Consider the following 24,463-nt stretch of genomic DNA (forward strand, 5'->3'; position numbering starts at 1 on the left):
TTTCATGCTGCCATTGTGATATGAGGTTGGATTTTTCTTTTGAGCTGCCTCTTCTATGTTTGAACCTATAGCTGTTACTTATGCATGATGTCGGATCACGCGACCTACTATCTCTCTCATTGTTGACTGTGATCTATTTGTTGGAAGTTCTCTTTATAATTGAATAACTCAATAAATAAATAAAAATTAAAAAAAAAAAAAAAAAACAGGGAGGGCCAAGTCTGTGGGTAATACTTTGGCATCACTGGTCTGTGTCACTCAGGGTATGACTTGCTGACGGAATCATTAAAATGGTTAGCTCAAAAACTTATTTTGGCAGAGATGTAGCAAAAAATATCACCCTGTTGACCTGCCCATGCCTACAGCGCAGCACTATATTCCCAAAATATGACTCCACACCACAGATTGTCCAAATCACATATGGGAAAACAAGTCACACTCCAGTCAAGTCACATATCAGATCATGTCCCAGCACATCATACCTTGCTATGTGACCGACACACAGGAGTCAATCACACAACAGCTGCAAACACAACACAGAACTAACATATCAAAACTTACTGTATGTGTCTGGGTCCGCAAATCGAGCCACTTCTCCGACTGTGTAGGGGGCTGGTCCTCCTGTAAAACATGGAAGGATGAAATGCGATCAATGTCTGCCCACTGTACAACACTTGGAAACAAAACTCACTGTGTGTGGCATTGTACATGGTAGAGCTGCACCTCAGCCATGTATACACCCCTACAGACATACCACTGCAGACATTTATTAACTCTGTCACTCCAGTGAGCGATACACACACATAAGCACACATGTAGTGGGCCTAACAATCATGTGGTGGCAAACATGATGACTCCATTGGGTGCAGAATCATTGATAGAGGATACTCCATTTCTCCATTTGTTGTCATGAGAGACATGCAAAGCCACATTCCTGGTGCACTGCTGTACCAGTCACTCAGGGTTTGTGGCTTGTGCATCAATGGACAATCAGTTACTGTGTCTTGCTCATGTGGGTTGCGTTTGGATGGTGATTTATTATGCTTACTATGGTCCATAATATGTGTGCATGTGTTGTCTGTAGGTTACATATGCCACATTGCCAGTGTACCCAGAGCCGTATATGCCCCCTATGACACCATGATGGCAGGGATCCTGTGTGTTACATGATGACAATCTTAAGCTAGACATGGATTGGCCAATTATCTACATCTAGATGACGTATAATTAAATGCTGACAGTGCCTATGAGTATCATCCGTTACAGAATGCAGGGGCACAGGTGTAATCATTGCACCAGAAAAGTTTTACTCATTGCCTTGTGTACCTAAATCAGGAATTGCAAATCACAGTTAGCCACATCCATCATCTCACATATGCCAAGTTGGGTGATCTGTGGGTATACAAGTGACTGACACTGTCCCTTAATTGAAACAAGGTTTAACAAATGTCCTACAGCGGCAATCTTGATCAGGGAGGTCTCTATTTTTATGCCCCTTCGGAATGGCTGCTGTGTCGGAATGCTGGCCTGCTGAACTTAGCATACACCCATGTCTGTGATACCCTACATACTGTGAAGTTTACCATCGTACATATGCTGCACTAGTTCAGCAGGGGTGTATCAAACATAAAGGAAGCAAACTCTTTCCTCACTTAATACGTATGATGGAAGTGGCAGGGGTCACTTGCAAAACATCATGCAAGTAAGAAATTGTGACTATGCATTCACAAAGTTCAGGTATCCCATGATGACCCATAGACTCATGAGAATTGCATGGCTATTAAGTTACACAGATGGCAAATGCATCAGTTCTGTCCCAGCAATTGTGCCGAATGCAAATTTGAACACACGCAAACAGTGGGTCCTAGTACTTATATTTTATCCTTCAATATGTAGCATTAGATTCATGCTTTACACTACAGCTATGGAAAGTAGCAGCAAGCATTTAGCTTTTTGCCCTTGTGCAGTCCTTTGCCATCAAAATCTCATGTAAATGCTGCACAGACCCAGTAGAGGTATCTGCCTGGGAGTTTACCCGAGGATAGGGAGAACTTTGTAAGTATGTCCATGAATACAGTTCTGACATGTATTTGAAAAATTGTGGACTACATTCATTACTTGGTATGGCATGTGAAACACATCTCATTCCTGGTACACTCACAGACCATGAAGAAACCATTACTTTGATACGCATTGCCATCATCAATTGATGTCACTGCAGCACTAATTGCAAAATCAAGTTGTGTTTTGTAAGTTTGTGCAACTTTTGCATCAACCAATGACGGTAAGGCGAAGCAAAAATTAATATGAATCAGGGGCTAGGGGCAAGATGTATCAAACGTTTTTGCATTCGCAAATGGTGCGAATCGCAGAAATCGGCCGTTTGCGAATGCAAAAACTTGTTTTGCAATGTATGAAAGGCATTCGCAGGCCAAAAACAAGGAATCGCAAAAATTGCGATTTTTAGCAAAGCAACATGGTTTTGCGTGTCGCAATCTGCATATCGCAATTTGCGACATGAAAAAACGAATCGCTATTTGCATTTCACAAATTGCGAGCTCAAATAGCGACTCGCAAATACAGATTCAGTATTTCTTGTCGCAAATTGCGATACGCAGATTGTGACACGCAAAACCATGTCACTATGCGATGCATCAAAAAATCGCAAATTGCGGATATTCGCAGAATGGCCTTTTGCACATGCAATTGATTAAAACCAGGTGGTAACCAGGTGCAACCTGTATAAAGAGGCCCAGAATGCCTCAGCCTCTTTTTCACAATGGCTGCACTCTACGTCATGGCGAGGAGAACGAGGATATTGGCAGGTTTGAGGAGAGAGAGGAGGAGACAGGAGCGCATTTTTAGAGTGCGCATTACCCTTTTTGACCAGACTGAGGAGGACATTTTTGATAACTACAGGTTGAGCTCAGCCATGATACTTGACCTGATAGCTGAGCTACAACCCATACTGCAGCGCACAACACACAGGACCAATAGCAAACCCACCCATGTGCAGGTATTCTGCTCCCTGCACCTACTTGCCTCAGGGAGCTATCAAGGGGTCATAGCAGCAGCTGGAGGGGTATCACAGAGTGCCCTCTCTAGATTTTTCAATCCATTTCTAAATGCCATGCTGAGCAGGATACACCAGTACATCAGATTCCCCCACACCCCACAGGAAATACAGCAGACAAAAATCGATTTCTACCAGATAGCACAGTTCCCCCATGTCCTGGGTGCATAGATGGGACACATGTTGCAATCTGTTCACCATCGACCACAGAGTATGTGTACCGCAACCGTAAAAACCAACATTCAATGAACATGCAGGTGATATGCAATGCCTCCTACATCATAACTGATCTCGTGGCCAGGTACCCAGGAAGCACACATGATTCGTGCATCTTTCGCCACAGCGGGATTCACACAAGACTGCTAGCTGGGGAATTTGGTGAAGGATATCTACTAGGTAATTTCCAACTTTACAATGTTGCATTGATGGCAGATGGCACAGCTGCTCATTATACCCTCTGTTCCTTCCAGGAGACAGTGCTTACGCAGTGCGTACCTACATGATGACGCCCTACCTAAATCCTGCAACACCAGCAGAACGGAGATACAATTCAGCACACAGGGCAACCTGCAATGTGGTGGAGCGCACCTTTGGACTGCTGAAGAGTCACTTCTGGTGCATCCACAAAATTAGGGGGGCACTACAGTACAGCCCGGACACGACCTGTAGAATAGTGGCCACATGTACGATCTTGCACAATATAGCTACCACCAGGGGCATACCTGTGGAAATATCGGCGCCAGACTCAGATGAGGATGATGATCCCATACCACCCCTACAGCCAGCAGACAGGACCAGTGCAGCAGAGGGCAGGCAAAGGCGTGCTGACATCACGCACAACCATGTAAGTAATGACAACACCACCTCACTGACATGTATTCCGGTAGTTAGAACCTTTATTACCTTGACTTCAGGTAACATATGTGTCACTAGGACAAAGCAATGTACATTAGGCAGACATGAGCCATTAACAGTGTCACTCTATTATCATCATAGTTTTACTGTATTGCTACATGTGAAGGTAGTCCCCTGTAGCTCTCAATGTCACTTGTTACGACCACACATTCACTTGAGTGCGCAGTGGCCTCGCCGGCACCTCTTGTATCAGGCTCACAGGTAGTACTGTGCCTGGCACTGCGACGCCTAGGATCCATCACGGGGACTGCAAGACTACTGAGGCTAGATGACTCCTCAGTATCCCCAACACCCAGTTCGCTGGGTGTAGCACTGCGTGCTGTCAGCATAACATCCAGAACGTTGGTTATTTGCACCAATCCCTGTGCAACATCCCGACTGCTATGTGCTGCCTCCACCTGTGCGGCCACAGCACGCTGTGATATCAGGGCAGTTGATGTAGCAAGACGATTTACGGATCTGCAAAAGCCATTGAACATTCCCATGAATTGCCGTTCGCGCCTGAGGTGGCTCACACGCTCATGCCTGATCTCAGTACAGAGTTCCTTAATGGCATTTGGCAGTTCCTTGGTGTTATCTGCAGCTGTTTGCTGTCCTTCATGTAGCTTGCAGATGTTTGCATTCAGAGACTCCAACTGCTTGTGCAGTCCTCCCATATTGGCATTGTGTGACTGCAACTGCCTGTGCATTGCCCTCATGTTTTTGCATTGCAGGCGCTGCACTTTGAGCATGGACGCTTCAAGGCCACCAAAGATTGATGGGCCCTCGCCTTCATCTGTGTGCCTGCATCGTGAAGCCTCCTGTGGGGAGTTGAGTGACGCTGGGGCAGAGACTGCCACCTTCCTGTTGATCTAGCTTCTGGGGGTGGTGTGTGGCCTTCATCCGGCATTTCATCGGAGTCCAGGTTCAACTCGTGGAGAGGTAACACCCTTGCCCTGCGTCTGATTGGTGCTATACACAATGACTCGCTGGTGTTTGAGTCGGACAGTGGCTGTGTTTCTGCATCCGCCACAGTGGCACATTCTGCTGCTGCTGGGCCTGAGCCATCTGCAACAACAATGTGCAGCATGTCATTTATGTATGTATCTCCAAATGTTGCACAATGGTAATAAATGTACACTTACATCGTATCACTGTGAATTGTGTGTGTTGTTCTTCTGTGTGTCTGTATACTTAATTGCTATCTATGTGCTATTTTCAGCTCAGGGTTGTGGACTACCACTCCCATAAGGCATTGTTGTGCCGCATGTAAGATGTGGAATGGACTACTTATCACAATGCTTTGCACTAATTGCTGTTTCCTAAAGGGCATTTGTACATGTACATATGGGGATACACATCATTATGGGACTTACCTTTACTGGTGCTGGGTGTGCCGGAAATGTCAATGTCAGTGACCCCACTGACAGCTTCTGGAAGCAGTGTGGACTCCACCAGGTCTTCCATGGGGGTGGAGGGTGTCTGGGTGGATGGTCCGCCTCCTGTGCTCCTTGCCTCCTTTAGCCTGCTGGCCACCCTCTCCTTGGCACGGGAACGCAGATCGTACCACCTCTTGCGTATCTCTTCCACTGAGCGCTGCGCAACTCCTACTGTGCAGATTTTGTTCTGGATTTCAGCCCAAAGTTTCCACTTCTCACACTCTGGTACCTGGAGTGAGCTCTTCCCAAAGAGCTGGGCATGGCTCCTGACCACCTTCTCAGTGAGCACCTCCAATTCTTGCTCACTGAATTTCAGCTTCCTCTTCCTCTCTCCCGTCTCCTTCCCATTGCCAGCATTGGCCAAGTTGGTGTTAGGTCCTGGCTTGCTCCCACACTTACTCCCTGGGGCTGGTCTGTGACTCTCTGACTGCTCCTGTGGGTGTGGCACCTGGAAACAGCATGGGCTGACTCACTTCCTGCTTGTGATGTCATCAGGCTGTGCCAGGTAACCGTTTTCCCAATTTGCGATTTTCAAATACTGAATCACAATTTTGTTTGCCATTCGGTATTTGGACCTCGCAAATTGCATTAGTGATTTTTAAGAAATCGCTATTTCCGACTCGCACTTTTGATACATCACATTTTGCGTGCCGGAAATAGCGGTTTCTTAAAATTCGCTACTAGGGACTCGCAAAGCAAAATCTTGATAAATCTGGCCCTAAATGTTTTACTTGAATTCCACATGTCCCCAAACATTGCATTCTGCATATCAACAAATCTGCTACTGTCAGTACAGAGCATTTAAATGTGCACCTTAGTCTGCAATGTACTCACCAACAGGGCCACCAATCATCACACCCAGGTGGTCTAGCAGGTCTTGCTCCCTGGCAACAAGGTCAGCCCAGTGATGCTTGATCTGGTGGTCATTGCGCTGGGTGTTGTAGACACGCTTCAGGTGATGCAGCACCTTGGACCACCTGAGCTTCCTCCCCTCCGTGTGATACCCCTGTATCACCCTGCCACCAGCCCCTAACATCAGGGGGAGGAAGTGGCACACTAGCCAAATGAAACCACTCAGCTCCTCCTCACCCATTCTCCCCAGACGTGGCCTATGCAACATTTCTGACAATAAAAGGACAGGTGAAAGAGGGAGATACAGGGAAAGAAGGATTGTAAAAGGAAACTTATATAACACCCAGAAAGCCCAACACTACCCCAACTAATGCTACCCACAAACAAACTCCCAACAGTACAAAGACAAATACAAATACAATAAATTACAGATATACACTTACACAGATTATCAGAGACACTTACAAACAGACAAAAATACAATATAGAGGGCACACAGGAGACAAAATCACAATTTCCACACAGAGACAACTCAAAACACAGCCACACAGTCTAGAATAATCTGAGACTGCAAAGCGAAAGTGAAAGTACACCAACTGTACCATTTCAGGAAACAGGATATCCTATTACATCACTTCCTGTCTCATTCGCGGCTGTTTTTTTTTGTATGGCATCAAAATTTGATGACGCTAACGGGGTTCGCGTCAATAAATTCTGACGCATATGCGTGAAAATCCACACGCATTCAAGGTTCAATAGATTAGCAATAGTTGACCGCATGCCTGCTGTGCGTTGGTGGAAATCACTCTAGGGAACAATTGGTGGTTAATGTGCGCGAGCGTCATTTTTTAACGTATGTGAGTCAAAATTTGACGCATATGTGTCTATTTTTGACGCGTTTGCGTCAAATTTTCTGACTTACACTGTGTTTGAGTGATTTTACTATTTTCTTAACATGCATGTGGCCTATTACTATACATGATTATGATGGTCTGACCTGCAATGTGTGTTCTAGTGTTTGGGCACATGTGGCAGACCTTACTACTGCAACCCATGATACTCATGTTGTTGGGCAGGATGGGCTCTCTTCAGTGACTCAACAGCTGCTAAAACTTTCAAAATTTAATTGATTTTTGAAGGTTGAGCAGGTGTTGCATCAATGGTGGACAGCAAGGCTATGCTGCTAATGAGATAGACTCATGGCCTGTGTGGTTATGTGTGTGTATTTTCTGTTCAAATTGTTGTTGTGACTCAGTGTGACCGGCATACTGGAGATTTGGCGTAATGTGCAGGTATGTATGTGTTACAAATGGGTATAACCATCAGATGGCATTCAATGAGGTCCACAGTCAGGATCTGTGTTTGTAAGATCTGTTGCCTCTTATGCTGTGTGTATTTGCTGGATATCATGGACATATTAGTTCCCATGACTGACTTTACACATGTTAGATAGGAGAAGGTTGATTATGGTCATGTCAGATATGTTAGCCCACACAAGTAATGAAATGTTGACTACCACTTCATGGTCACTTGTGTGTCTACTGACCATGAGTCAGGCATTTGATCATGGTACGTAGGTACAGTGTTTGTGACACAGAGTCACAAAGCCAATACTATAGTTGTTATGTACACCACAGTTTACTCATGTAACTGACTAATGTTTGTCCTCTGTGTTTGGAGCACGAGCAGACCATGCTGCATGTGTTCCCATATTTGCACTGGTTCATTGCACAGAGGTGCCCAGTTCAAGGGTGTGGCCACGTGTACCCTGTGTCAGTATTGGCCTTCATGGTGTCACAGTTACGTGCAGGTCTAGTCATGAGCCAATGGAGCCAAACCTTGAATCAACATAGTTTCCTTCAAAGCAGATATGACCAAAGGCCAAAGATCAGCGGAAAGCATACATGGGAATAGGCCAGCTATGGCACAGCAGAAACTTCATGAGGCTGAGGAAAGGGAAACCTTGGTGTGCTCAGATATGTTAGTGATCAGTAATGGCGTATCATGCAGATTCCATCCCTACATTTGTACACAGGTTGGCCTCTGATATTCCCACTGCACCAGGGAACATCAATGCCTTTGTGCTGATTGATCTCACAGCTAGTCACCACGCACGCGCCATCAAACAGTTGCAGCAGAAGTGAATCTGTGTCTGGATCGCAGGGCACAAACATGTTTTGTCCTTACATACACATTGGCATTCCTTGTTTGTTGGGCTGGAGGCACAGTACCAAATCCATGCATACAGCCATTGCACACTGTCACTGTTTGGCACTCATGAAGACATGCTAAACCAGACAAGGGATGGGGGCAGGATTAGCCCATTTGAATACATGTCCCAGAACATGATACAATTATCTAACAAATTTAACGGTACCATACATTTGTGGGATCATTGCAGACCTACCAGACCCAATGCCCCAAGAGGAAACAGTGGGCATGGAATACAACTATGAGGCAAATGTACCCACAGGAAACGTCTCTGGTTCACGCAAAGACTGGGAGCAGCCTGGCTAACAGGATGCAGGCTCTGTCAGGTAGGAACACGGAGAAGGCAAATACACAGTGAGCAGAGTCTGACTGGGACAGGCAGGATCAACACTGTGGGTACTGAGATCAGTTTGTACAGTACCCTGCATTGTTACGCAATCCCCCAAGGACTCTGGTACACAAATGATTTGTACGGCAATGCACAACAAGAAGATTCAGGAAATGGCAGCCTCTGAGCAATTCCAGGCATCAACATGGGCAGGGCAGTGTCTAATGGCTGGGCTCCATGAGAGTGCTCACAGATGTGTGTAGCTTCTTTCTCTCGGAAGTCCTGGAGTTGATCATCCAGTTCAAAGGACAAACCGGACCTTTCACATGGGAAGCAATGGACAGCAGATTATAGGTTGTATCGACTACCAGGCAGTGCATTCTCAGACCTGAAGTCCATGCAGACTCATGTGCTCTAACTACACAGGAGTGAGAATGGGAGTCTGGGTGAGTGTAGATGGTGATTCTCAGAGTCCAGATAGTCCATTTGCAGCGCACCCTAGAGAAGAGTGGTCAGGGACTTAATACATGGCAGTGGCCGGAGTTATTACCTGGGATGGTCTGCGCAGGGCATGTGTTGTGAGCAATGCTTGTCATACCTGGGGCACTTGTGCTAACCATTTCCATGTTTGATGCATTTGTTGTCATACATGCTCCTTGCAGAGATAGCTGATGTCACACTTACTGCTGTCAAGGGTCTGGTCATACATTCCTGTTGCCAATGCTATTGCACATCCACTGCCTCATGTATGATGCACTTTTCTACCTTAGGATTGATGGTGTCTTAGTTGTGTGTCATATGCTGCAATGGACCATGGTGGCAACAAGGAAGTGTCTCATAGCTGTGTACCTATGATGTTGCAGTTCAAATGTGATATTGACAGGATGTATGTCATTTAGGCTGTGTATGATGTTTGCTGTGCATCCATACCCCTCAAATGTGAAGTGGCATCTGGAGTATGCAAATTTGTATTCCTGCAATGCTCCATGAGGTAATACCCTGATTCTGATTCCTAGAGATCATGTGATGCATCAATAATTCCCCAGAGCATGATTTAGTGATGAAGTAAGGTGTTTAATTACATATGATGACAAAGTGATGATGGTGATCAGAGTTCAAAGAAGTTCTGTACAATCTGTTGTCTGCGACACATTCCTGCAGCTATGTTGGGCTGGTCCCCCTCATGTTCTCAACCAGCATTCTCCTCCTCCCCCTCATTAGGCATTTGTGGTTCTGGTTAGTAGAGGGGTACGTTCCTCCTCACATAAATGTTGTGCAGGATGGCACAGGTCAGAATGATTTTGCAGACCAATTCTGGGGATTATAGGAGGCTGCCTCCGGTGATGTCCAGGCACCTAATCTGGACCTCAGGCTGCCAAAGGCCCGCTCAACAATGGTGCATGTCCTCCGATGTGCCTCATTATAGGCCCCCTCTGCTGCTGTGCTTGGGTTGGCAAATGGGGTCATGATCCATGGCTGGATCCCGTAATCTGATCAGCAGAAAGAGAAACAGTGTGTAAGTATTTTTTTGTTGTTTGCACGATGATTGTCAGGTCACATGGCAGTTGTTATCTTATGTAGTCTGTGACCCATATGTGTTTGTGGTATTGTGTGGGATCCTAGGCTTCTGTGATGTGCTTTCTGCGTTGAGTTGTTTGACTGGCAAAACTGGAGTTTGGCAGATTGGGCCGTGTTATATTTCTAAACTTTCTATTCAGTGTGTTTCTCCCATGCGTTATGGAGTGAGGAAGATATGTCTGTGTGCTTTCACTGGAGGTGACATGAAACTTGCAAACACACAATAGGTTCCACTGTTGTGGTGACATGGTTGCACTATTTAGCCTGGACATCCCATCCAATTGGACATATGTATTTGCAGGTGGAATGCAACGGTGAGGCCCTGTGATTTGGCTAGGTGACAATTCACGACACATCTCAATAGGTTGGCAGCACAGAAGTGTTCACTGTTCATAATGCACAATTATCCCATGTGTGCAAAGCTATTTTAGTACCCTCAGCCAGTTGGCTCATGTGCAACCATGCACCTACACTCCTGAACTTGCTCCAGGTGAACTGGCTCACTTGGTTGTGGTGGTGATGGTTTCAGTGTTAGGAGGTCCATCTCCCTGTACATCTGTTATGTGTATGGGTAATTGTCGCAATCAGTATGCTTAGCTGTGTGCACTTTGCATTAGTGTCACATCCACATATTTAAATGGCACAGTCCACTCCCTTATTGCTACCTGTCAATGTCACCCCAGAAGTGAACAGAGATCTTGTTACTGCCTGCATCATTCTATGTCACCTTCATTTGAGTCAAGGTGATCATGCTATTTGTGTTGTGATGTTTGAGCTGCAGAAACACACATTACACAGCCTTTACACAGAACATATTGCTTGTAAGTGTGTGGGATTGATTGTAGCCTTATGTGATATTGGAAGGTTCATCTTCCAAGTTGTACTGCCAGTTAAGGCCACGTCATTGTCACAGTGTGGTTTGAGATTGGTCCCGTATGGCTCTAGGGTGGCATCAATTGTTATTTGCATCCATCATTTGTCCATAGGTGTGTGTGTCCCAGTGGGTCAGGATATCACAGATGAGTAGCAGTATCACACCTCAGTGTGTTCCTGGCCACATGTCAGTGTAGTGGTATATGTATTGTGTGTCGTACAGGGTTGCTGTGCTGTGTGTACATTTTTAGGTTTCTGTACTTACCAACAAGGAGGCCATATCGTCCATCCTGGAAGTGGCGGTTGATGGTGCTGTGGCGGAAGATGAATGATTCATCGACACTCTCAGGATACTTTGCCATGATGTTTGTGAACAATCCCTGGTGATCCACAATGGCCTGCACATTGATGGAGTGTGTGTGCTTCCTATTGCGGTATAGGTGCTCGGTTGCAGCAGGTGGCACAATCCGGACATGTGTGCAGTCTTAGGCACCAATCACGTGCGGGAAGCCATTAATCTGATAGAAGCCCTGTTTAGCCTCCTGCTGCTTCTGCTGTGTGTACCTTGGTAAGGAAGGCGGAGAATGAGGGCTGTGAGATCCCAGTAACCAGGGCACCAGTGGTTTGAAATGAGCCACTTGCCAACATGTGCAGAACAGCTAGCAGCTTGGTCTCCGGTGGAATGATGTGGGGTGTCTACAAGCTGGGTGCCAACTGTGGCTTAGTGTTGTGCAGCAGCTGGTGTATGGCTTGTCGGTTTAGTCTGTACCTCTGGATGAGCTTGCATTCCCTGAGGCCCATGAGGGTTGTCCTGGTCCGCAATATCCTGTCCTGCCTTCTGCGTTGCCTTTGGGGTCCACGTTGGTGTGGTGGTGGCTGCTGCTGATGGTCCAGTACTCTGCATCTTCAGGCATACTGCATGAATATCACCTCCATGTCCTTCTTCTTGGTCAATGATGTTGCTTGTGTGAGTTTTCCTTTAGTAGTGGTGTTTTTGCCCCATTTAAACACCTGCCCTGACCCAGGCGTTAAAATTTGACGCAAATCGGGTTTAGAGTCATTTTTTAGCTCCATTTCCCTCCCGTGTCATGGCCGTTCTTCAGGGTCACCCCCAAACTTTTTGCCTTCCTCCTTCTCTTTTTCTGACCTCATTTTTGCTGGCTTTAGGACTCTGCACACTTTACCACTGCTAATCAGTGCTAAAGTGCATTTGCTCTCTCCCTAAAACATGGTGACATTGGCTCATACCCAATTGGCTTATTTAATTTACTTATAAGTCCCTAGAGTCATTTTTTGGACGGGAACGCCTACCTTGCATCTTATTAGCGCAAGGTAGTTTCCCGCATCCCAAAAATGACTCTAACTCCATATTTTTGTATGGCGCCAAAGTATAAATATGGAGTTAAGTTTGCGCTGGATTTGCGCCAAAAAAAATGGCGCACAACCGGTGCAAACAGAGTAGAAATATGCCCCAAAGTAACTAGACTTTCTAAATAGAGAGGGCTATGCCAGACCCCCAACTTACCTAAACTATAATTCTAGTGATCCTAATTACTAAGTATAGTGTACTCTATGAATTAGAGGTGGACTTTATTGTGGAAAGTTACCAGTGACAGTGGTAAGGCAATTGCAAGTGTCTTATCCCACCGCTGCACCACCAATGTAGGAAGCTGACCTGCTGTGTGGTGGACACATATGGTGCACCTTATACCAGGTAGAGGCAACCCCTATTAGTGAATGAAGAGAGTGTGTAGGAAGCCAGGGCTATCTAGTGGTAGCTGTGGTGAGCAGCCAAGAGTTATCTAGGAGGAGTGTAAAGCACGTGCAATACCACAGCAGTCTCACAGTAACTTATCACAATTGAAAGGAACCTCACAGTTTTGCTAAATAAAGGTACTTTATTATAGCAACACTGAACTAGATTACTTATAGGCAGTCCCCCATTTGGAGGTAAGTACACACACTATGGCCCATATTTATACTTTTTGAAGCACAACTGCACCAACGCAGTTGTGCGTCAAAAATTTTAACGCCGGCTAACGCCATTCCAAAGCGCTGGCGTAGGGGAAAATGGAGCTTGGGCGTCAAAAAATGGGGCAAGTCAGGCTGAGGTAAAATTTTGGCCTCAACCCGATTTGCGCCATTTTTTTTTACTCCCAACCCCCATTGAAATGACTCCTGTCTTAGCAAAGACAGGAGTCATGCCCCCTTGCCCAATGGCCATGCCCAGGGGACTTATGTCCCCTGGGCATGATCATTGGGCATAGTGGCATGTAGGGGGGTACAAATCAGGCCCCCCTATGCCACAAAAAAAATTACGAAAAAAATACTTACCTGAACTTACCTTAAGTTCCCTGGGATGGGTCCCTCCATCCTTGGGCGTCCTCCTGGGGTGGGCAAGGGTGGCAGGGGGGGTCCCTGGGGGCATGGGAGGGCACCTCTGGGCTCCATCCGAGCCCAGAGGTCCCTTAACGCCTGCCCTGACCAGGCGTTAAAAAAATGACGCAAAAGCGGCTGGACGTCATTTTTTAAGGCCCGCCCACTCCCGTGCGTCATTTTTGCGCGGGAGTTTAAATAAGGCGCACATGCCTTAGAGTCATTTTTTAGAAGGGAACGCCTACCTTGCATATACTTAACGCAAGGTAGGTGTCCACGCTAAAAAATTACGCAAACTCCAAGATCTTTGGCGCTAGGCGGGTCTAACGCCAAAGTATAAATATGGAGTTAGCTTTGCGTCGGATTTGCGTAAAAAAAACGACGCAAATCCGGCGCAAACAGAGTATAAATATGCCCCTATGTATATTGTTGGAAATGGCCGTTCTTCAGGGTCACCCCCAAACCTTTTGCCTTCCTCCTTCTCTTTTTCTGACCTCATTTTTGCTGGCTTTAGGACTCTGCACACTTTACCACTGCTAATCAGTGCTAAAGTGCATTTGCTCTCTCCCTAAAACATGGTGACATTGGCTCATACCCAATTGGCTTATTTAATTTACTTATAAGTCCCTAGTAAAAAGTGCACTACATGTGCCCAGGGCCCTTGGATTAAATCCTACTAGTGGGCCTGCAGCACTGATTGTGGCACCCACATAGGTAGCCCCTAACCATGTCTCAGGCCTGCCCTTGCAAGGCCTGTGTGTGCAGTTTCACTGCCAGATGGACTTGGCATTTAAAAGTACTTGCCAAGCCTTAAACTCCCCCTTTTCTACATATAAGTCACCCCTAAGATAGGCTCCCCTTTTTCTACATATAAGTCACCGCTAGGATAGGCCCTATGTAACCCATAGGGCAGGGTCCCATGTAGGGAAAAGGCAGGACATGCGCCTGTGTAGTTTATATGTTCTGGTAGTGTAAAACTCCTAAATGCGTTTTACACTGCTATGAGGCCTGCTCCTTTCATAGGCTAACTTTAGGGCTACCCTTGTATACTGTTTGAGTGGTAGATTCTGATCTGGACGGAGTTACAAGGTCATATTTAGTATGGGTAGTATGGTAACACAAATCCTGCTGACTTGCGAAGTTGGATTTAATATTACTATTTTAGAAATGACACTTTTAGAAAGTGAGCATTCCTCTGCACTTAAATCCTTCTGTGCCTTGCAATCCACATCTGGCTGGGTTAGTGGACAACTCCCTTGTACATTGCACTCAGACAACCCCAAACACATGATGCTCAGTCACACACAGAGCGAGAGGAACTCTTTACTACAAAATTCAAGTCACCATCCACAGAATTTGCGGGATAACTTACCTTTTGGTCAATTCCTCCGAATTCGGAGGAATTGCTTCCGTAAACAGGATTACTTTTTGGAATCAGATGACTTGATTAATCGTTTGATAGCACAGGGATACCCGAAGAGTCTATGTAGAAAGGCCAGAAAAAGAGCATGGTTTTGTCATCGAGAAAACCTTTTGTTACCCAAACAACGGGCTGAGAATGAGACTAACAGATTGATTTGTGTCACTACATTTTGTACAAGAAGTTCAGAAATTAAAAAGATTATCAATGGTTACTGGAATATGATTGTGGATGATCTTGAGACAAATGATTTACCGATGTATGCCTTTAAGAGGGGTAGAAATGTTAAGGATTGGGTGGTTAGTTCCTTGCTAACTGAACCCACACAACCCTCTTTGATTTCTATGTTAAATTTACCAAAGATTGTGGGCCATTTTAAATGTGGATCATGCAAAGCGTGTTCACAATGTATGGAAAGGAAGGTGTTTAATTATCAAAATGTTTCTGTAGTTTTGAAAGAGCACACTAATTGTAATAGCAGTCAGTGGCGTAGCGTGGGGGGTGCAGGGGGGGCCGGCCGCACCGGGCGCAACATCTCGAGTGCTAAAATCCACAGATTAGGGGGCGCAAATTACTTGCCTTGCCCCGGGTTAGGGGGCGCAAATTACTTGCCTTGACCCGGGTGCTGACAACCCACGCTACGCCACTGATAGCAGTAATGTAATTTACATCATCAAATGTCCGTGCAAATTGCTTTATGTGGGGCAGGCGAAACAAAAGGTTAAGGCTCGGATCTTGCAACACTGCAGTCGCATTAGGTGCAAAACATTAGGGGCACCTTTACTGGAACACTTTACTGCATTGGACCATCTCATTGACTCTTTACGCTGGATGGTGATTGAGAAAGTTTATCATAACTCTAGAGGAGGTGATCTAACAAGGGTCCTGAATCTAAGAGAATGTAAATGGATTAATTCTTTGAACTCGGTAGATAATGGCCTGAATGAGTATGAAGAAATCTGCAAATTTGGCGAATGGTTGAATTCATTTTATGAGGCTCCGCACTGGGTATTAATTCTAATACCTGGGTGATAAATTCAGATATGTTTGAATACTGAAATGATTAGTTTGGTTCAATGATTGGTTTGGCTTTTCTATATTTTGGTAATAGAGACGCAGGACTGGTTTGTAATTTACTTTGTTGTATTGTGCCCTTAATTGTGAAAGGGATAGTTATAATCTGTTCAATACAGTTTAGTTATTAGGGTTGTTTGTTTGGTGATAATGTGGGTCAGTGGCTTTATGGTCTAGTCAGATTAATATATATATATTTTTTATTTTATTTTTTGAGTTGGTTCTTTTTCTTTATAGATGATGATATATGGCTGATACTTCACATTTTGTTAAGTTAATAAAATATAAGGGAGTGTGTGTGTTTTATAATGATGGGTGGATGGCTTTCCTCTGCTGTCAACATGACTGGGTCAGACTGCTTTTGTTTTAAAGTGATTAATAAAGCCATCAAGGAAAAATATCCATATATTATGGCAATTGATTTCCCTTGTCTTGGACACAGAGGTGCTGTTTACATTTCTGTTCAGCTGAGAATGTTTGCCGGTTTAACTTGGAAAGCTGCCAAAATAATAGATAATTTTCGGCAGGTAGCTGAAACTGTTTAATGAAGCGCGCTGAGCTTGGTAAACTCTGTATAAGGAAACGAGTTTTGAAAGCCCTTGTTTACATTCATTGGGTGCGGTGAGAACGTTCCTTTTTAATGTTCAGAGTTGCTGAAACTGTTTAATGAAACGTGCTGAGCTTTGAAAACTCTGTGTAATGAAGCGAGTTTTAAAAGCCCTGTTTACATTCGTCGGGTACGGTTAGTACGTGCCTGGAATGTTCAGAGTTGCTTTAACAATGTAATGCTGTTGTTCCAAGTCACACATATTTGTATTTAAATTGGACCCTGGGAGGAAACTGAAAGTGTCCAATGAAGTGTGCGAAGCATTTAAGGTTCTGGGTAATGAAGTGGGCTGCGATTGAAAGGCTCTGTTTATATTCCTCGGGTGCGGCGCGAACGTGTCGGTTAAATGGATTACTTTTTAGGTGGCACATATATTTTTAACTAAATTGGACTCTGCCTAATAGATGTAATCACTTTCATTGGTAGTTGGCAGCTGTGACCAATTTGAGACGTTCTGTACGTAAACCAAGGTGGTATAAAAGGATGCTGTTTGAAAGGCTGCGGTTTGCTTGGTGAACGCTCAGTCTTTTGAAGGCTCACATATGAATGAAGGTAAATTGTGGCTTGATGTAAGAAGGGGATGTATAAGGTTTGGTATTGTTTTGAGAAGTTGTTGGATGTTGATATAAAGAAGGATATATAGTTACAATGTGAGTGAGGGCTTATTTGTTTGTACATGGGGAGTAATATGGAGAGGCTTGCTGCCTTGTAGTGTAATAGGAGATGTCGTGATTGATTATTTAGCAATATGGAAAGTGTAGAAATGGGATGTTCGGTAATTGCATTGTAAGTTTTTAGTGATTGTTAGAGGAAATATAGAAAGAGGATATTATATGAATATTTATTGAGTGTTATTAAGTAAGGGAAAGAGCGGATATTATATTAATGTTTTAGTGATTGATATTGGTATTTATTGAGTGGTACATGATAATGTGTTGTGTTTGGCTAATTGTTTTTAGAATGCATTGGAATTGACGGGTGACTTGGTATATGAGGAGGATTGATATTTTAAAAGCAGGTGAGTAGGTGTTTTTTTATTGGTTTCTCCATTATAAGGGTTTGAATATGATAGATTGGGTTGTTTTTTGTGATGGTAAATATTGTAATGTGGTTTATTGTTTTAGACCTGATCTCATAAATAGACAAGTAAAAGAAGTGAAGAAGTCAGAGGATATATGTATGGTAAGTTTTGATTAAGTTTGTTAGACAACATAGGTGTTTAGGATATAAGTGATGGTTTTTGACTGAGTTGTGGTGTTTTAGGGACTCCCATCGTATTAGTCCTGAAGAAGACCCACTGTGGAGCTGGGATTTGGCCCAAGATATAGAGGGGTCAAAACGTCGACGGATATATCATAGTCTGGATTGGTTTCTGCATAAGATCTTTGGAGGATTGAAGGCACTGATTTAGACTCTCTGAGGATTTGGAATGGAGTTAATGCAGCAAACAAAAAAGAACCAACCGACTGTTTTTAATGTTTTTTGTATAGGTTTTTGATTCATTGGAATATTTATTATTCTCCTTTCTATCTATCACGAGCACTTTTTCTCACAATATCTGTCCCTGCGTGTGTTGTTTTATCAGATGGGCTGTCCATTTAGGATGAATATATTAAATTGATATTTATGTATAATATAAATACATGAATATATATATTTATATGAATAAATAGCTTTTTTGCTCTCACCTATGTTGTTTTATGACGTATAAATAATTTGTCGGTTCCTCCCCGTTAGGGCATTGTTGTATGTAATGGCTCAGTCACACCTGCACACATCCCCATACTAAATGGGTCTTCCTGTTCTGGGAGGGTAGAGGGCCTGACACTTACATGTCAAAGGGCAGTGGTCTGCCCTCACATAATGGCCTGCCAAAGCCCCTACTGGGACCCTGGCAGACAGGATTGACCTGAAAGGGGGGCAAGTGCACTTCTAAACCACTCTTTGTAGTCTCCCCCACTTCAAAGGCACATTTGGGTATTTAAACAGGGTCTCTGACCCTACCAACTCAGACACTTTTGGACTAGATACCACTGGGGAAGAAACTCTGTACCAGAACCTTCAATCTGCCAAGAGAAACTGACTGGCTGCCCAAAGGGCTCATCTGACTGCTTGCTGAAAAGGATTGCTGCTTTGCTGCCCCCTGGCTCTTCTGAGAAGGGCTCTCCAAGGGCTTGGATTGAGCTTTTCTCCTGTTTCTGAAGTCTGGGGTCCAAAAAGACTTCATATCTGCAAAGAACTCCTTGTGCAGCGAAATTTCGATGCACAGCCTGCCAGAAATGACGCAAAACCTGCATTGCGGTGAGAAAATCACTGCACGCCTAACCAGAACGACGCAGCCCGGCTTCCCGAGAGGAAAATGACGCAGCGCAGGCATTGCGACCAGAACTTTGACGCACAGCCCACTGGATCAACGAATAGCCGAGCCGGAACAATGCAGCCCAACTTCCTGCAAGAAAAATCGACACAGCATCTGCAGTGCAACAGAAATTTCCCTGCATCGCCCACCGTATCAACACAGCCCCTTTGACTTCGTTCTGCACTCCCAGGATTTATCCGCATCATCCCAGGGGCGTCCAAATACCCCGCAACCCTAAGAGGATCCAGGTCTGAGTGCTGGAAATCGACGCAAGGCCCTGACTGCGTGAAATATATCAACGCATCATCTGTGTGCGCCCAGAGAAACCGACGCACACCTCTCAGTTTTCCATGTATCTCCTCCTCTGCGGTCCCTTGCGGATAATTTAGATGCAAACCAGGTACTTTGTGCTTGCAAGAGACACTTATTTCTTTTAAGAACTTAAGACTCTTTTTTATTATTCTTTAAAGTGGTATTTCAACGTGTACTTATCAAATCTTGATCGTTTTGACCTTATTTTATCCAGATAAATAGCCTATATTTTTCTAAACTTGTGTGGTGTATTTTTGTGGTGTTTATACTGTGTTATTGCACAATTTATTGCACAAATACTTTACACATTGCCTTCTAAGTTAAGCCTGACAGCTCAGTGCCAAGCTACCAGAGGGTGGGCACAGGATAATTTGGATTGTTTGTGACTTACCCTTACTAGAGTGAGGGTCCTTGCTTGGACAGGGAGTAACCTGACTGCCAACCGAAGACCCCATTTCTAACATATATACACAGTAATTATTAGGAATTAGCATATAGGAACAACAAGCATTGGTAAAAATTAGTGAAAAATAGTTAGAGCCCTATGGTGGGGAACCATATACTAAATAGTGGAATAAGAAGAGAAGTCCCCCACCCAGGGATATGGAGTAGTTAGAGGAGAGCTGGGAGAACTTGGGACCCCAAGAGGTGAGTTCCTAAGTGACCCCCAGCAACCAAGAGAGCAGAGGTAAGTACCTGATCTTCCCAAAGGTTAACAAGGGCATTTGGAAAGAGGAAGATTGCAAGACCAGGACCAGTCCGGTGGAATCCAACAGTGAATTCTGGAAGGGGAGGACCTAAAAAAGAAGGGGCCAGGGTACATTCTACACAGGAGGGGCAGGAGCCACTACCCACCCTTCTGTGAAGGATGATCCAGGTTGACAAGAGAAGGAGAAAATCAGCTGTAGAGCCCATGAACTGCAGAGAGTTCCTTGGAGTCGTGCAGACTGGTGCCCACTGGATTATGCAAGAAGGGTACCAAATGTGCCCTTCAAAGCACTAAGGCTACCCCTCCCAAGCCTTGTAACACTTATTTCTAAGGGAGAGGGTGTTGGTGTCCTTTCCCACAGGAAACCCTTTGTTCTGCCTTCCCCTGCTTGAGGAGGTCAAGCAGCGGGAGGGCAGAAACCTGAGGGCCTGGAGCAGCGCTGACTGCCAGCAAACCCTGAAAGACTGGTAGAAGCAATGCTGGGGTGTCTTCTAAGGAGCCCCCAGAGTGCATGAAATTCTGCATGAAATCATGCCTCCAATACTGGCATTAGTATTGGTATATGATTCTGATATGTTTGACACCAACTAGGATCGAAGTTACCTTTATGTACCTGCACAGAGATAGTGACTTGTGGCCAGTACATGGTTAAATGGCTTCCTGCACTTATGAAGTCCAGTGCATTGGAACTAGAGTTTTGAGGGGCACCTCTGCTCATGTAGGGGTGCCCTCACACACAGGAACTTGTACCCTGTCTTGTTGGCTAGGAGGGCTTACATAAGGGTGACCTACAGTGACCTGGTGCAGTGACCAGCAGTGAAAGGGTACATGCACCTTTTTTCATGCAGACTACAATGTATGCCTGCAGACACAGTTTACATGAGCTCCCATGGGTAGCACAATACATACTGCAGCCCATGAGGGACCCCTGGTGAACCAATGCCCTGGGTACCTAAGTACCATATACTAGAGACCTACAGGGGTACACCAGTATGCCAATTGTGGGGTGTAAAGGGTACCAAAGCAACCAAATTTAGTGGAGAGAGCACAATCATTGGGATCCTGATTAGCAGGATCCCAGTGAAAACAGTGTAAACACACTGATAAAAAGGCAAAAAGTGGGGGTTATCATGCCAAACAGACTGACTTTCCTACAGCCATTCTTGCATTTTTTGTTCCATTGAGATCCATAGCATCGGCTGCTGGGTCAGATAAAATGTCTTTGGAATTTTACTGGATATTTCTCCCTGAGCTCTTAGAGGCCTTGTCGCTCACTTTTCTTGCTGCCCAGACTGGAAGTTGGGGGATCTCTATGAGAATGACCAATGGTGCTCCTTTTTGGAGTTACAGGATAAGTTTGGGTTGACTAAGGAAATGTTCTGTAAGTATCTTAAGTTTCTGGATTATCTCAGTAAACAGAACAAGAATCAAATATCTGTTGATAAATGCCCGGTATTAGATATAGTGGATCAAGGCTGCGGATGCTTTAATAAAAGCGCTTCCAGAGGGTAAGGAATGCCAGAATATAAGGTGGGAATCAAGATTGGGGGTAACAGAGCCAATACATGGGAGCTATCTTGTGATCTGTAACAAGACACTCTTGAATGCTGGCCTCACAAGTCAACACTTTAAGACAGCTTTTGATTCATACCATATACCCAATAAACTATTCAAGTGGGGCAAGAGGCCGGATTCAAAGTGCCACAGATGTGGTGCCAAAGAAGCCGATATAATGTATGTTTAGCTCCTGTCCCCGGCTAATCAATTATTTTAAAGAAATTAGAGATTTTATCAGATTGATTCTCAAATGTCGTGTTAATATCACATCCCAAGTAATTCTTTTAGGAATTAATGAGGCTGAGGACCTCTCTAAAGCAGGAATGTATCTGATTCCTGTGGCAATGGCTGTGGCCCGAATGTGCATAGCATCTCAGTGGATTAGTCCAAACACCCCTACATTCAGAGTGGAGATCACATTTTTTATCTGGGCTCCTGTAGATGAATGGATGGAGATTGCTAACAGGGCTGATGCAATCAGCCGTGGTACAGGAGGAGAGAGGTGAGGGGTGCTAGGGTGTATCCATGGTGGTTATGACCTTGGAATTTGAAGGCATTATATACTCTAACAAGGTCCCCTTTTGTTCTTACAGCTTAAGGGGTATGGGCATGTCTCTTTGTCATCTTGTGGGATAGTTGCCGTATTCTCTTCTTATTATGCAGTGAATGATAGATAACCTAGTAATGATAAAGGATCTTATCATCACCAGACTTGTGCACTTTATCAACCCATAGGACTTCATCCGTTGCTGCTTAGATCTACATTATCAGGCTGTAATGTGTATGTTTTAACTTTACATGTAAGGTGCTACAGATATTAAGGGCCATATTTATACTTTTTGACGCAAAACTGCGCTAACGCAGTTTTGCGCCAAAAAAATTAGCGCCGGCTAATGCCATTCTGAAGCGCCATGCGGGCGCCGTATTTATTGAATGGCGTTAGCCTGCGTTAGCCGACCGGCGCTGCCTGGTGTGCGTGAAAAAAAACGACGTACACCAGGCAGCGCCGGCGTAGGGAAAAATGACGTTTGGGCGTCCAAAAACGGGGCAAGTCAGGCTGAGGCAAAAAAATCATCTTAACCCGATTTGCGCCATTTTTTTGGGGCGCCCAGACGCCATTAACATGACTCCTGTCTTAGCAAAGACAGGAGTCATGCCCCCTTGCCCAATGGCCATGCCCAGGTGACTTCTGTCCCCTGGGCATGGTCATTGGGCATAGTGGCATGTAGGGGGGCACAAATCAGGCCCCCCTATGCCACAAAAAAAAAATTTAAAAAAATACTTACCACAACTTACCTTTTCTTCCCTGGGATGGGTCCCTCCATCCTTGGGTGTCCTCCTGGGTTGGGCAAGGGTGGCAGGGGGTGTCCCTGGGGGCAGGGGAGGGCACCTCTGGACTCATTCTGAGCCCACAGGTCCCTTAACGCCTGCCCTGACCCAGGCGTTAAAAAGAGGTGCAAATGCGGGGTTTTTTGCCCCGCCCACTCCCGGGCGTCATTTTTGCCCGGGAGTATAAATACCACGCACATGCCTGGGAGTCATTTTTTAAGACGGGAACGCCTACCTTGCATCTCATTAACGCAAGGAAGGTGTTCACGCCAAAAAATTACGCTAACTCCATGAACTTTGGCGCTAAACGCATCTAACGCCAAAGTATAAATATGGAGTTAGTTTTGCGTCGAATTTGCGTCGAAAAAAACGACGCAAATTCGGCGCAAACAGAGTATAAATATGCCCCTAAATCTATGATTGAATATTGTGTAGCTTTGGTTATCCATGGATAAGCAGAATCAAATTAAATATGTGATTTTATGAGCATCTAATTGATAGGTTTCAGTAATTTTATGCACTCTAGTGTTATCGATGCACTTTATCTTGAGGCAGCTTTATTTATTATGTTATTATGCTGTTATGTCACCAATGCACTGTATGTTACCATAGAGCGAAACGGGATGGCTACCCATGAATCTCTTATTTTATTTCGAGTAAATGAGTCACAGGATTTAGTTAATATGTATCTAAGCAGATTAGTAATTTCATGCCTACTCAAATGGGAATTGCTGCTAAAAATCATCGCACTCTCTGCTGTCACTGTATTTGCAGTGGCAGCTATCTATGGATAACCAAAATTTAACAAATAATGTGATTTGTTGAATACCCAATCAAAAAGCACCAGCAATTGAATGTATTTTAATAATTCTGATGCACTTTTTTGAATCACAGCCTGATTATGTAGATTTTTGGTGCTGTTATGTTATCATTGCTCTTTTGGCCGCTACTAGCTGGTATGGGATGGTCTTCAGGAATCCCTTACTTAACTGAAACAAAATGAGAAAGGACTCAAGTCCTGACAACCATTTTATTAGAGCATTCTGGGGCATATTTACAAGCCCCTTGCCCCTCCTTGCACCACATTAGCGTCATTTTTTTACAATAATCTGGCATTCCGTAGGCATTTCTAAATGGAAGCATTGTGCCACTTTGCAACCCCTTGTGCCACATTATGTCTGCACCAGGCATAATGTATGCAAGGGGGGGGTGTTCAGGGCCTGGAGCCCCAACAAAAATGGCACCGCGAAATTTACATCTCACTACACCATTTTTTGTCATTTTTAACACCTGCTCAGAGCAGCTGTAAAAATGACGCACCCATTATATTCAATAGGCCTCCCTATGCTTTGCTGCACATTAGCGTCAAAAGTTTTGACGCTAGTGTAGGAAAGCGCCACAATAGCGTCAACATTTTTTATGCTATTGTGCTTACAACAGTCATGGTGCACCGTATTGTAAACATGGCGCAA

At 44.7% G+C, this 24,463-nt stretch overlaps 1 long non-coding RNA gene across 2 annotated transcripts in view; it reads left to right on the top strand.

Annotated features, from left to right (window-relative positions):
- The first annotated feature begins 17,213 nt into the window (after positions 1 to 17,213).
- LOC138297415 (uncharacterized) overlaps positions 17,214 to 24,463 on the top strand; it is a 179,928-nt gene continuing 172,678 nt past the window's right edge. The window contains exons 1-4 of one of the 2 annotated variants that reach the window (XR_011204089.1): positions 17,214 to 17,277; positions 17,685 to 17,743; positions 17,850 to 17,907; positions 17,989 to 19,614. This is a non-coding gene — a long non-coding RNA (uncharacterized lncRNA). Of the gene's footprint in view, positions 17,278 to 17,684; positions 17,744 to 17,849; positions 17,908 to 17,988; positions 19,615 to 24,463 lie in introns of those variants that run through there. The other variant, XR_011204090.1, reaches the window with a different exon arrangement.

This window comes from Pleurodeles waltl, chromosome 5, assembly GCF_031143425.1.
Source record: "Pleurodeles waltl isolate 20211129_DDA chromosome 5, aPleWal1.hap1.20221129, whole genome shotgun sequence".
Classification (NCBI taxonomy): Eukaryota; Metazoa; Chordata; class Amphibia; order Caudata; family Salamandridae; genus Pleurodeles; species Pleurodeles waltl.